The following is a 9,892-nucleotide window of genomic DNA, read 5'->3' on the forward strand; positions in this document are numbered from 1 at the left end:
GTGCACCAATGTCTATGATCACTCGATAACTGGCTCGTATTGATGAAGCCATTTTTTAGTCTAACTAGGCCGTGTGACGTAGTGGATTTTTTCCCTTTGACGTCAGAAGGAATTAATTCTTCTTTAAATGAAATGCTAAAAGATATCAAGGGATCTGTAGCGCAGGAGATGTAAAGGTGAGCTGTTTCTGTGGCGACGGTTAACGAAGGTGTCATGTGGCCAGCACAACGATCAACGAACTTTACTTTTCCCCAACTAGTGTCAGGTACCTATTAGAGCTGGGTGAGCTCAGAGGCGCCTAAAGATCCCGAAATAAAAAATCCCAGTCTTTACCAGGATTCGAAACCGATACCGCCGGTTCTGAAGCCAAGCGCTTTACCGTTCTTCCACCGCGCCATACTACTAACTTTAATATATTACTTCTAGTCGACCGGCGGCGTAGCATACGCGGTGGGCCCCGCACTTTTATAGGACCCGCGATAATTTTAGGTGTATAAATTATTAAATTAAACCATTTTATAACTTATAACAGATTTCCCGCAGCCTCCTGTCTATTTAACAGGTGATCCTGGAAATCTCCTGAAATTGCAAAATATACGAAAAGGTCCTGGAAATATCCGGAAAATTATTAAAATCTTTTGAAAACTCATACAAATCTCTTGAAATATATAGATGCAAATTGTCATTTTGGGCTGTCATTCAATATGGAAAACACGAATCCTACGCGCGATAAAAAAAAAACAATAAAAAAAAAACGGCATTATGCAATACCCGCACTTGTGGAAACTAGTGAAAGAAGCTTCTCGCGCCTCAAACTAATAAAGAATTACTTGAGATCAACAATTCTCGTAGATAGATTGAAACATTTTGTAATTCTTGCTATTGAGCGTGATCTATGTAGAAAATAGAATTATTATGACTTCGCTACATGCAAGGCTCGTAAAGTAATTCTCTACGTAGTAAAGAATGAATAAAATGCAAAGTCGAATTTATTTTCTAATACAAACTCTTAATTTTCACTTATTATCCGAAATCCCTACCCAAAACTTGGCCCAGCGAAATCCGTTTCGCATAGGGCTCTACAATGGTTAAGTCCGGCTCTGCTATTTAGTGACGGATGAATACTACTCCCCCCCCCCCCCGCCTCTCTTTTTTTTTCGCCTCTTAAATTACCTAGGATAAATCCCTCCGTCCGACTTGAAAAAATAAAAGATTGATCTTTCTATGGTGTCCAAACTCTTGAGCGTGCTCTGTCGCCTCGATAGTTGCTACAGAGTAGATTACTTGCCTCCCCCCCTTTTTTTTTAAACATGAGGTAGAAATAAATTAAAAAAAACAGTGATATTTCTTGGTTACAACAGTCCTGCCCTGCTATTTTGTGACTACGTGTTCTCCCCCACCTCTTGTTTTCTTGTGGACTATCCGCAGAAATAAGAGTGATCTTTCCTTTACTCCTTACTACTCGATTAAACTGTTGAGGGAAGAAGAGAATTATATATATATATAGATCCTTGTCCGTATACTCGATGCTTTAATAGTTACGTAAATGTGGATGCTATTTTAAAGGCTTCAGTAACTTTCCCAAGCTGTTAGGTGTCTTGCATAAGCTTTGGGCTTATTCAATCCAATTACCATGTTAATTACTTTATAGAATGATTTAAATTATAGAGTCTTTCATTTGATAAATCAGATATGCTAGTAAAACAACAGCTTGTAGCCTGATGACGTCCAACACGAATGTATACAATTGTTATCTGTTATCTTATATGTTATCTACATCTTTTGATCTTGGTTTCAAATAAACAGGCGAATGTGTCAGCTGACAATTGTGTTTGATTTTAATACAATGTACATTATAATGAACTTGATCTCACCAGCCGTTTCCTATTCCATACTGTATGATTTGCTGTAACAAACGTTTTAGCTGTTCACATACGTAGCCTACGTACCATTACAGATGTTCAACTCAATTTACATGTGTATATCTTCTAGTGGCGAGTTGGAAACACGGAGGCAAATCTATACATGGCTTTTTGTTGTATCCGGCGTACAGATTACTGAAGCATTTGAATCATAGCCATTGTCAGCTCTATTTTAAAGACGATAGAATCACATTTCTGAGCTCGTTGGCTTGTAGTAAACAGATGGGCAACAGTTCATTCCTGAATATTGTTTCTTGTATCTAGTTAATGTAAAATATCGTCTAATCTTTCCCTTTTGATTTTCTTATGTTTTCAATTTCATTACCTTGTTGATGTTCTATTTTGTTGATGAGTATATATATGTTACTGGTGCATGCGAGTCCATATGACACAACAACAGAATGAATCAAGAATATACTTAATAACGCAGGCTGATAACTTCAACAATTTAATAAACAATAAAAAGGGTACAGTCTTCTGTCGTCGCTAGCCTAGCGTCGTCCTCTAAGGCGTCTTGTCCGTTATTCCTCTTGTTCATAATCCTACTCTGTTCTTACTCGTCACATTACTTAGGAAAACCCCGATTCACATCAACTTCTACGCATCTTGTGTCATTACATATTTCCTCCCCCCTTTATCAAAAAAAAAATTTTGTCAATTTTTTTTTTCAGTCTAAAACACTATCCCTACTGTCATGTCTGTACAATATATATGGCCAAAATTTTGGGGAAAGACAAAACAAACATATATCTTGATCTTGATGGACATCATAATTTTTCCCATCTTCATCAGTTCCCTGGTAAAATTGTCCATGTTCCTATGTCACAAAGTTCACACTGTAGTTGAATGTTGACACCAAGAAAACAATACAGTTCCAATACAGTTATTAATAAGAAAATATCTGGTATGCGGTGTTCTAATCATCACTCATTGACGATAAAATAGTATAGTACAGTGTAATAGTTTCACCAACCAATAGTACTAAGTCCATCAAGACATGTATACAGTCCCCATATGACGATGCCTTTGTCGATTCCACAGACATAAAACAGAGTTTTTCAGAATAAATACACATGTATATAGTCCACATACGAAGATGCCTTTGCTGACTCCATAGGCATAAAACAGAGTTTTTCAGAGTAAATGCTGTCATTGGTTATATGTGTATGCTTGCTTGCCTCACATCACACCAAACCTTTCCTGTCAGACAAAATGTAATATTTGTGTCAAAACAGCTTTCCAAATTATTCTACCTAACTTTTATGTTGGGTACCAATAAGTATATTTTCTCTCCACTTACCATCTCCAAACTGACCTAGCCTTTTACTAATGAATGATAATGATTATATAAAAAAATAATGACTGTAGATGACCATACTTACTTTAATTTACACCTTTGACTTCAATTATTGAAATTTTATAGTTATCTCCCTTGATTTAATAAAATTCCCAATTTATAGTTTACTGAGTAATCTTCCTTTAAAGGAAATAAAATATATAGTCCATATATAAACAACTTATTCATACCCATTGACTAAAACATATACATATATATACATGCATAAACAAATCAAAATGAATAATCATTATTTACAACAGTTTATCTCACTGTAACTCTTGACAACATGTCAGCTACAATATTAATTTCTCCCCTAATAGCCTCCAATTGAAAATTATATTCTTGTAAAATTAGAAACCACCTGTATAATCTACCATTTTTAATACTTTTTTCTTGCATAAACTTAAGAGGCCTGTGATCAGATAACAATATGAATTTGTTTCCCAGTAAATAGCTTTCCAACTTAGTTACAACCCAAACAACAGCTAAAGCCTCCTTCTCTATAACACTGTATCTCTTCTCAGTATCAGATAATTTCCTACTTACATAAATTATTGGGTGTAATTTATCATACTGTTGCATCAAACAACCTCCTATAGCACTACCAGAAGCATCAGTAGTGACATAGAATATTTTAGAAACATCTGGTAATCTCAATATCAAATTTGTAGAAAAAATATGCTTAACTTTCTCTATAGCTTCTACACAATTTCTATTACAAGTCACTTTTCTAGGCTGTCCTTTCTTTAATAACTGGTTTAATGGATCAACTATCTCTGCTAAGTTTGGTATGTATTTTCTATAATAGTTTATCATCCCTAGTATTGATTTAATCTGTTTTTGTGTTGTTGGTATTTCTATTTCTAATATCTTCTTTACATTATCTTCAATGGGACTGATAGTATTATTTTTAACTCTATGTCCCAAAAATTTGATTTCTTCTAAGCCTATCTCTACCTTTTCTGCTTGAACTGTTAGACCATTTTGTTTAATTACCTCAAAAATCTCCCTAATTCCTTGTAAATGTTCTTTCCAATCCTCATGAAAAATGCATATATCATCTAAGTAACAAATTACATTTTTTCTATGACCTATAACCGACATCATCATCCTATTAAAGGTAGCTGGAGCATTTATAAGCCCAAAGCTCATAAAGTTCCATTGGAATATTCCATAAGGAGTGATAAACGCAGTATAAGGTTTAGCTCTATTGGTTAAAGGAATTTGCCAATATCCTTTTGTCAGATCCAATTTTGTAAATACTTTAGCATTGGACAATTTGTGTAATATGTCATCAATGTTAGGCATAGGGTAAGGATCAAATTCAGTTATCTTATTTAACTGTCTATAATCTATGCATAACCTTATATCCCCATTCTTTTTCTTTGCTATAACTATTGGTGAAGCATAAGCTGAATTGGATGGTTCTATTATTCCTAGTTTTAATAAGTTGTCTATTTCATCTTTAACTTTTCCCTGTAAGTGTAATGGAATCCTATAAGGCTTCATGAAAATAGGTTTGTCACTAGTTAACTTTATGTCATGCTTTATGATATTTGTTTTTCCTGGCAAACTGGAAAAAATTTCTTTAAAATCACTGATTACATTTATTATGTCTTTTGTTTTTTCTGGAGATAAATTTTCTAAATTCAGTTTTTCCCATGTTTGGTTATCTTTAGTTTCTAGTATAGGAATATTTTTAATATCATTTTCATTAGTTTCCTCATTGATTAAAACAATTAAACATTCATCTACTTGATTTTCATTTTCCACAGTTTCTGTATCTAACTTTTGAGTTTGATTTTCATTGTTTACTTCTGTATCCAAATTTTGAAATTGATTTTCATTTCTCTCATTGTATAACTTCAAATTATTTATATGATATGTTTTTATTTTTCCATTCATATTAATCTTATAGTTTACTTCACTTGTTTTATTTGTAACAACAAATGGACCCTTCCACTGTTTTCCTAATTTGTTTTTTAAGTCAATTACCAAAAGTAATACCTTGTCTCCTACCTCCAATGTTCTTAGTTTTCTTTTTTCATTTAAGTTCTCATGTACTGTTTCTTTATATTTCATGTTATTCTCAAAAGCTTCCGCCCATATTTGTTTTAAATCTAATGCTGTTTCATTGTCATTTTCCTTTTCTACTTTGTTTAAGATCAAACTTTCTTTAAAAATTTGTATTTCATCCCTAGGTTTCCTTCCATGTACTAACTCATATGGTGAAAATTGAGTTGCCTCATGAATATTATTTCTAAGAGAAAATAGAACAAAATTAATATATTGATCCCAGTTTTTCTGATTATTTTCTACAATTTTAGCTAAGGATCTTTTTATAACACCGTTTAGGCGTTCACAAAGCCCGTTGGCTTCCGGGTGGAATGGCGATGATTTAATGTGTTCAATACCATATTTTAATGTCCATCTTTTAAATAACTCAGATGTAAACATAGAAGCATTGTCTGATAGTAATGTTTTTGGTATCCCATGTCTGACTATGAACTTTTGATCTAAAGCATTAATAATATTTTCTGTGTCTATATTGGATAATACCACTGCTTCAGGATATCTACTGAACATGTCTACTATTGTCAATATGTACTTATTATTATGTTCTGTTTTAGTTAAAGGTCCTATGATGTCTATTGCTATTTTTTGAAATGGTTTATTTGGTTCATCCATTGACTGTAATGGAGCTTTACCTAATTTACCCTTAAGTCCCCTTCTTTGACACATATCACATGATCTTATGTATTTTGATATAGTTCCTTTCATTTTAGGCCAAAATACTTGAGTTGCTAAATTTCTAAAACATTTCTTTATACCCCTATGTCCACTTAAATTACTGTCATGTGACAAAATCATGACATCCTTCCAATACTTTTGTGGTAAGACTAATTGTTTTATTTCTCTATCATTTATTTTTGTTTTTCTAAATAGTATTCCTTCTTCTATGACATATTTCTCCATTGGGTTATTATTTCTCCTGTCACTAATTCTGTCATATGTTTTCCCAATGATGTTATCTTGTTTTTGTTCTTGAGCCAATTTGTTTATTCCTTTCAATTCTTCTGTTTTCATTTCTTCAGTTCCATCTTTCTGTTTTTCTGCTTGCGTTTCGTCTTGTTTTTGACCTTGTATTTCAACTTCTTTCTCTTTATCTTCTTCACCATTAACTATTTCATCATTCATATCAATAAGTTCCTGAGTTTCTTGTTTTGGCTTGTTCTTAGATCTGGTTATTACCATATTACTAATGTAATTTTCTGTTTCAGTATTCCTATTCTGCTGTAACCTTTCATATTTCTTTTCCCATGCTTCAATTTCCTGTCTTGAACATTCCTTCAAACCTGTTAGGTTTCCAATTAACATATCATGTCTCATGTTAGGCATGGCTACTCCCTCACAATGGCCAGTGTAAAAAGGTGTCTCAATAAACACTTTAAATACTTTAAATTCCTTTATACTGCCATCTGCCAACTCCACTTTCCTTGTATATCCCCTATAATATTGCGCCTCAATGAGATCAGCCCGAACCACGAGTGTGTTACAGCCACTATCTCGGATTGCCTTTATTGGAACATTGTTAATAAAAGCTGGGTAGAAAGCAAAATTGTTTTTATTTTCCCTAACAAAAAACACTCTGTCAGAATCTCTATTTTTATATTCCCTGCTTTTACTCCTATTGTATGTGTTATTATTGTAATTGTTGTAATTGCTGTACCTATTCCTACTGTCTGCTCTGTAATTATTTCTACTATCTGTCCTATTGTAATTATGTGTACTACTTGATCTATTATAATTATTCCTACTGTTTGACCTGTTTTGTGTTCCCCTGCATCTCATAGCCATATGTCCTTTTTTCCCACATCTATAACATGTAACCTCCCTGTTGTTTGACCTATCTCTACTGTTGCTATATCTGAAATGTTGGCTATCCCTACTTCTATTTCTACTTCTTTCATTGTTTTCCTGTGTATATCCCACTAAATCAATATTCTTTTTATCTTTACATGAAAAAAGGTTGTTGGGATAGGCATTTTTATATGTTCTTATTATCTCAGTAACATCATCCAAAACTTTGGGATTCCTTTCTTTGATAAATGATTGTAATTGAGGGTCACACTTAGCTACAAAATTATCAAGCAATATAAAATTTTTTAATCCCTCAAAGGTACTGTCAATCTTCTCAAATCCCAGCCATTTATTAAAATAGTCTTTTTCCAAATTTATAGTGGTTTGTGGTTCTGTCTGATTGGAAGGTGTGTTTTCAAAATATTTTTTTCTGAATGTGCTGGCATTGTGTCCATATGCATTCAGCAATTCCTTTTTTAAAATTTGGTAGCTATTTTGTACAGTATGATTATGGTTTTGACAAATTGTAAGAGCCTGCCCTTGTACAAAGTCTAACAAAATTTGAGACCACTCTTCCTCCCTTATATTGCAATTAACCATTTTAATTTCATATCTCTTTAGGTAGTCTGAAATACAATCTCTAGCCTCCTGAAAGGGTTGTAGTTTTTTCCTCAACCAATGGTTGTTATCACTTGAAATATTAGTGTTGTTTGTATGATTATTACTATTATTGGTTTCAATGTGATTGTCTGGGGCACTGGTAGTATTAGATCTATCATTAGTATTATTGCTATTAACTTTTTGTTTATTTTGTTCAGCTTCAATTCTCAATTTCTCAAGATCATATTGTAATTTCCTATCTGCTTCTTCTTTTATTAATTGTGCATCTAGTTTATTCTTTTCCATTTCTATCTTATCTATTCTATCTCTCTCTATTGTCACCATTTGTTGTACATAGCTAGTTAGGTCCTTCCCTTTAAGTTCTAGCTGTTTAGCCTCAGCAATAATTTGCTGGCGAAAAGTCTCCATATAATCAAAGTTTGGAGCTGTTGCCATTATGCTTATTTTATTTTAAACAATGTCTCAATATAGTTTTGATATGGCCTCCCTATTGGCCTAAATATCACAATTTAGTTTTCACAAAAACTCACTTTCAAATACTTCTTGTAATATATATATATTTAAATACCTTTGCTCAATGTTATATTAACAAATATTACCTCAGTGGACTTACTCACAGCCACAATACTTGAATACAACTCAAAATTTTATATCACCTTAATTCAGTGGACTTACTTTAGGCCACATAAACAAATATCATTTACTTTTATCAATACCTCAATACTTAATTCAATGGACTTACTTCTTGCCAATAAATATCCCTAGGACTATTCTAGTCACTAGTCTAGATTCAATACAACTTCAATACAACCTCAAATAGATAAATCAATATTATACCTCCAACAGTAAATCACAATCCAGTGATACTGACAAAAATTATTATTCTGACCAATTAGACTGTGTTTAAACACATCTATAAAATAATGTCAACCGATTAATCGGGACAAAAGATCTTTATATATAAATAATTACTCCTTAGACTCAGTTGTCTTCAGGATAAAATAGATCTAAGGCTCTCATAGGTATAACAATTTAGTTAATACCTGGAAACAATCTAGAATTTATAATCTAGATTAAACGTGGCTTACCTTATCTACTTAAGATAAAATTAATAATATATAATAAGAATAATGTAAAATAAACGTAATAAGACACAAAAAAAATAAATCTATTCTAATGAGATGAGACTTTTTAGAGGAAGTATACACTGAAAGAGACAAATAAAGATGACTTCAACTGACTTCTAAAAAAAATAAAATGTACGTGGATACGAACAAAACAAGACAATCTAAACAATCATCGAGACTTTATTAAATGGAGCAGGTCCACTTTCTAATGTGTCCTATAATGACGCCCTTATCAGGCAACCTGCTCTTAACAAAGATCTACTGTCCCTAATAGACTTAATTTAATAATAATGGAGAGAAAAAATAAACTTATCTTTAGTTAGATCCCCTTTGTTCAGTCCACGGAGCTACAACGGTCAGTTCCACACAAGTTCCCCACTGTCTTAGTCTTAGGCAAGGCAAGGTGTGCTCCCACAAAGGCTACTCGACAGGCAGTACTGAGTTAGGCCAATCTCTCCTGGTGCTGCCACAGTATGGTACGGTTCTCAGATAAAGTCCTCTGGTCAGGTTCCAAGGTTCCGGTTCCACTTGATGATCTGTTGGTGCTGGCTTCTGTCTTCAGGTCAGGAACATAAGTCAATACTGAGACAAGCTGGTGGTGCTGTCTCAAGAGAGGTAAAAAAAAATGACTAAGTCCAACTCTCTCTTTTGATGAATATAAATTAGTCAACTTAACAAGTTGAATAGATGGTCACGCAGTGTGGTAGTAGGGTATACCATCACTCGTGTGTAGATTAGATTGCAAGCTCAGCAACACCGCAACAGTCAATAGCTTGAAAACAAACCTGACAAGGACGTCAAGGTGACTCCAACGGTCAGCTTGTATATAGATACTAGATATGTAGACTCAGGTGACTTCCCGTACTCACAATAAACCTGACAAAATGAGGTATCTTCACTCTTGAGGTATAGCCTATAGATAGAGGTATACTGACGACGGACTGCCCTAGATGATGATAGATCACTTCAACGGACGAAATAGTTCTGAATTCAGACACAATAGATATAGTCAATATAGATCT

This window comes from Biomphalaria glabrata, chromosome 9 (genome assembly GCF_947242115.1).
Source record: "Biomphalaria glabrata chromosome 9, xgBioGlab47.1, whole genome shotgun sequence".
In the NCBI taxonomy this organism is placed as follows: Eukaryota; Metazoa; Mollusca; class Gastropoda; family Planorbidae; genus Biomphalaria; species Biomphalaria glabrata.